This window comes from Ixodes scapularis, unplaced genomic scaffold (genome assembly GCF_016920785.2).
Source record: "Ixodes scapularis isolate PalLabHiFi unplaced genomic scaffold, ASM1692078v2 PGA_scaffold6__148_contigs__length_123643588, whole genome shotgun sequence".
NCBI classification, from domain to species: Eukaryota; Metazoa; Arthropoda; class Arachnida; order Ixodida; family Ixodidae; genus Ixodes; species Ixodes scapularis.
Genome location: NW_024609881.1, coordinates 104594255 through 104600254, shown reverse-complemented (window position 1 = coordinate 104600254; position 6000 = coordinate 104594255).

Sequence of the window (6000 nt, the reverse complement as noted above, 5' to 3'; positions counted from 1 at the left end):
ATTACCGCCGTGGCTTCCGTGGCTTCATCTTCGGAGGGAACTGTCAACTGAATTAGTTCCAAAACGTCCGTGCGTCAGGCAGCGCAAAGTGGCGCGGTCCACGCACAAAGTTGGTAAGTAAACAAAACACTCAATCCCGTTCCATTCTTTTTCTTTTTTATTTTTTAATTTACGGGGCCACGCGGTGTTTCTGGGTGGCTCAAGGTATGAGAAAGCAACCGGAAAAATCGGCGCCTGATCGACCACGGGTAAAAATGTCAACGCGTATCGTATGCAAACGACAGCGTTTGCCGGCGGAAGACTCGATCGTCCGTGGCGAACACATTTTTAGTATTTTTAAGGATGTTCTAGCTGCAAAAGAAAGGCACGCCTTAAAATTTCAAGGTAAAATACACTGCTGAAGAAACAACGCCACTTTGCGTGCAGGTGCCGATTTTTCCGGCAGAGTTTAGCGCGCTGTGAAATGCAGTGTGCACTTAGGGGGAGTTTTGGCATGATATAATGTTGCTCATTGGAAATAAAAAAAAAAGAAATGCTGGCATCATATGTTTAGTCTTCGTTATTTTTGGAATCTTAAGTACCCTTTTTTACGGCAGGTATTGGACGCCAGCACATTTTACAGAGGAACGAAGAGTGGAATCCGGCCAATTCCCTTCCACATTAACATCAAATGAGTGCTGTGAAAGCAAAGAAGAAAGTGAAGGTGAAACAGTTCCTGCAGTAGTAAGTGCCAGAAACAAGAAAAGTGCCCCGAAGTGGAAAAATACTCCCTTGAAAAGGATCCAAAAGAAATAGAGGTCACCAGGTATATAGAGACACCGCCGAGCGTCACAGACCTGGACACTCCATTCCAGTTTTTTAAATGCCGATGCCCTGATGAGGTGTCTACAGCGATATTTGAGGGGACCATCCTCTATTCAACTCAATGCCACCCTGAACACCATTTCCGGGCTCTGGTTACACCTCCACGCAGAATGTCCTGCTCCAGATCAAGGAGGATATCCTTGACAGAATCTCCTGTATGACGACGCGGGTGGTCCTGGCCCTGGATATAAAGGGCGCCTTCGACCATGTCAGTCACACGCTGGTGTTCGAGAACCTCCCTATTGAAAAAACCAGCTTAAGCTGGTCCCAGCTTCAAGCTGGGTTATTGCCCCAGCATGCCCAGCTTGGCATGCTGGTCATGCTGGTTGATCTGGTCATACTGGTCATGCTGGTTGATCTGGTCCCAGCTTCAAGCTGGGTTATTGCCCCAGGATGCCCAGTTTCGCATGCTGGTCATGCTGGTTGATCTGGTCCCAGCTTCAAGCTGGGTTATTGCCCCAGCATGCCCAGTTTGGCATGCTGGTCATGCTGGTTAAACTGGTCATGCTTCCCTGTTCCTGCCACTCTCTCTCTCTCTCTTTTTCCGCACACAAAGGTAGCTTGCAGCGCGCCTGACGCGCCCGGTCGTCTACCAGAAACGAGAGGACAAAGAACAGGACGTGGCCTTGTTCCAGCCTAAGCCGACCTTGGCGCGCGCGCTCCCAGCAATGCCAGTTCGGCTATCTCTAGCCGACCTTGGCGTGCGCGCTCCCAGCATGACCAGCTTGACCACCACGATCATTAGTCCGACCAGATTCACCAGCTTGTCTCCCAGCATGACCAGCTTGTCTCCCAGCTTGACCACAATGGCTCCATAGAAAACCAGTTTGACCGGTTAAGACCAGACTGGCTCCCACCTACACCAGATTGAATCTAAAACCAGATTCTAGTGAGACCATGATGGTTTTACTTAAACCAGACTGACCAGCTTAAATTCTAGCTTGCCCAGCTTAAACCAGCTTGATTGCAAGTTAAACCAGCTTGACTACCACATTGACCAGATTGACCAGCTTAGTTACCCGCTTAACCAGTTTGATTTTCATGCTGGTTTTTCCAATAGGGCTGGCCTCGACTGGGTGCGGGCCCCGGATATATGATTATGTGCGGGACTTCCTGAGCAACTGGATGGTCACCATCGGAGTCGAGTCCATCCGCACAAGCACCATCCCGATCCCCAGCAAGGGCACCCGGCAAGGCTCGGTCCTGTCATTCACCTTGTTACCTGGCGATGTACAAGCCGCCTCCTCTACTGGAACGGATTCCCCGGATGAAGCATACACTCTATGCCACTCTATGCGGACGACCTGACGATTTGGACTACGTCGGGATCGGACAGCGGGAGTCAAGACTTCCTCGAAGAAGTCATCGAGACGGTGCAGAACTACCTCGAGGCCGGCAACCTCCAGCGCGTCCCCGATAAGTCTCAGCTGTTGCTCGTCCGCGCGGGCAAGCCAATTCCCGAAGAACAAGAAGGCGGACATCCGCCTCACGTTAAAGAATGGTACCCCCGTGCCGCTGGTGAAGCGGGTTCGGATCCTGGGACCTTCACCTCCAGCGGGACGGCGGAGCCAAGTACAGGGTCGACCGACTCGTCGAGACAACCACGCAAGTCATGCGCATGGTGAGAAGGATAACGAGTCACAGACACGGGCTCAAGGAGTCGGACCTGAACCGGCTGACCCAAGCACTCGTCGTGAGCGGCATCACCTGCGCAAATCCGTATTTCAACCCGCTGTCGAGAGGTAAGGGCAAGATGGACGTGATTATTCGCAAGGCGTACTAGCTGTCACTGGGGGTGCCGCCGTACGCGTCGAACGCCAAGCTCCGGCGGCAGGGTGTAAACAACACCTTCCAGGAACTCATCAACATGCACCTAGCCAGTCAGTGGGAGCACCTGGCCCTCACACTAAGTGGGCGGCACGTCCTGAGCTCGCTCGACATCCCCATCCCCGCATCGAAATGTGAGGCTATCGAGCTGCTGCTGACCCTTTGGGACAAGATCCAGGTGGCACCAATCCCGTGGAAGCTTAACCCATCCCTGCATCCCGGTCGCTGGATGGCTCCCGGTCTCTTGATTCCGCTTGGTCCCGTCGTGTAGCATAGGGCCGCTGGTAGCAATTTGTTGCTAACCCAGCATTTAGGCATACTCCAGCCTTTTTGTATGTAGAGCAAAACAGTTACTGCTACTGAATACTTCTTAACTAACGATAATCGAAGTTTGCACTGCTCAATGCCCTTCTGTTTTATCTAAAGTACCGCAACTGAGTACTCCGAGTACCGGTCGGAGCACTGCGGTGCATTTGAAGTTTCTACTTATAAAAAAATGTCTACCGAAAAGCTTGCTTCGGTAACACGAGCTGCAACAGGAATGCGAAAGCTCAGCACCGCAAGAAAAAGGAGCAACTCGTCTAACGCAAATCTCGCCGTTCTGGCAGCATGATCAAAGCTTCCTTGGCATGCCAAAGTGCTGCATCTCTGTCTTCGCACGCTTGAATACCGATCAAGAATTAACGCCGTGTGGATTTGTTTCGTGAGTGCAACGTACATGAAGATGCATGTGCCTCTGGAGCAGCATTTTACTTTACTCTTACGACTTTATTTGTAACTTGCGGCACTTGCAGTCCAGAAACGGGCATGATCCAGTGGCGACAAAGGAGGGGTAGGAGGCTATGGCGACGGCGACAGATTGCACACAACCATATGGACGGGCCGCGTTTGAAAAACTTTCGATCTCGCCGCTTCATACTTTTGCCTTCGAAAACCTACCTTCCTCCACAGCATTGCTCTATTTGTGCTGCCATGTGATCCATTTGAGTAGATTTGGAACATAGCCATGGTTAATACATAATAGCAACAACCGATTTTATTTCCTATTAATAGCAACTCGCTGGAACAGCTGGTTGATAGAGAAGACGTCTACGTGCGACATACCTTCAACGCTCTGCCATGGCAGCGATTCTTGATAAGTATCCAAGCGTGAAAAGGCACAGAGACGCAGCAGTTTGGCAGGCCAAGGAAGCTTTGATCACGCCGCAAGACCGGCGAGACTTGCGTTCGACAAGTTGTGCCTTTTCCTGCGGTGCTGCACTTTTGCAAAAAAAAATTCATGTGTTTTTAAAGGAAATTCTTATTGTTTACACATTGCGAGCGTTTGGCACTCCTTTCACTAAACAGATGGGAGCGCCGTCGGAAACTGACACTCGAGCGCGCTCTTCGTGCTCCGAGCATTTCTTGGAGCACAAGTGACTTCTTCGCGCTCCGTGATGTCACGTCCACATACAAGATGGCTGTCCTATTGTTGAGATTCTTGAAACGAAAGGCGTAGCCGGACAGCTGCTCCTTTTCATTCAATTAATGCTTAATCCAGCAGGTAAAAACAATTTGATTTGAAAGCCAAGGCAGCAATTAGCATTCCGGAAAAAGTTTGTTCGTGCATCTCGCCTGAAAACGAATTCATCCATCAAACGGTAGCGTGCCGGTAGCATAGCGACAGAAACGTTGCTGAAATGAGGAGGCATTCGGACTGCTGCCCCTTTTATAATGCTGAGCCCAGCGAATAAAATACTTCGATGGAAAAGCCGTAACATCAGTTAGCGTTGAGGAAAAGGTTTGTTCATGCGTCTTGCCTGAAAACAAAGTGGAACGAGCTTGCTGATAGCTCGACGACAGAAAAGTTGCTGAGAAGGCAGTGGGACGGCTGCCCTTTTTAAAATGCTTAGTCCAGCTGCAGCGAATAAAGATACTTAGATTGGAAAGCCGAAGCATCAGTTAGCATTGCAGGAAAGGTTTGTTCATGCATCTCGCCTGAAAACAAATTCTTCTATTGAATGGTAGGTTACCGACAGCGCAGCGACAGAAAAGTTGTTGAGATGAGAAGGCAGTCGGACCGCTGCCCTCCCTAGGATGCTTTGCACAGAGAATCAAGATACTTTGAATGTAAATCCGAAACATCATGTTCATGTCTCGCCTGAAACGAATGGACGTGCTATCTATTGAATGACGGTGTTCCGGTATTGGCATAGCACATCAACAGCTTCCGTCCAATTCCTCTCGCTGCAATACGGAACCACGAAATATCTGGCAAGTTTGAGGGTTTCGTGCGTCGAAAAGTGGGTTCAAGAATTTTTGTCTTTAAATTAATCATGAACAGCTTGCTTGGTCAATAAACAGATCGGCCAAGGTACCTTTCCCCGTATGTGCTCGAAGCGAGTCTCCAAACCTCTCAGGAATATTTAAACGTTCGTAGAAACTTCATAACGTCGCCGTCTCTTTAACTTTGTTCCCTACCGCTCTACATTGGCTTTAATTAATTTAGCACCGAAATAATTTTGGCTTCTCTCACCCGTATCCACGGGATGCCAGGTTCGCTATAACCGTGCGGTCGGAAGGAGCTTGTGCGGCTCGTCGATAGATTCGGTGTGTCCCGCTCCTGTACGCCATGCGCCGTTTAGTTGCTGTGCCTGGAGTATGAAACTCGGAGTGTCGGAGTAGGAGTAAAGGAGCGTGGACTTAAAGGGGCCCTGCAATCATATTTAAGCGTCTACCTCTTTTGCGCTTTCCACGTCTCTTGGGGTTCGGGCAAGCCAGCGGGCACGGAGAGAATAACTAAATATCAGTGAGTCATATTTTAACCGGACGACGTGGAAACCTCCTCCACCTACGTTGCCCAAAGCGTGCAATATATGACGTCCTTGGTCCTGGGCTTACTACTGGTCAGAGCCGCTAACAGCTATTTTTTTTAGTCGAAATACAAAATATAAGTGTCGCGAACCTTTTCAATTATGTATGAAAGTAGTTCTTGTTCGGTATTTTAGATCAGAAAAGAAACAAATGCAGTTTATAAAGTACGGAAACAAGAAAAGACCCGTCGACCTAGTGGCCTAGTGGGATGAGGCTCCGACGAACGGCGAGCGTAGAAAGGTCCCAGATGTACGCGGCGGCGCTGCGGTCGTATACCGGCTCGAGGATCCGACCAGTTCCAAGCGTTCCGAAGGCTTTCGGCGCCGGCTTGGCTGGCGACTTGGCCATTTGGCGGTATGGCAGCGCGAAGTGGCTCCTGTTATGAACTGATCTTTACCCTGTGTTTGATGTCGTTTGTGGCTAATGAAGTGTTATGCCGAATTAGTCTTTAATCGC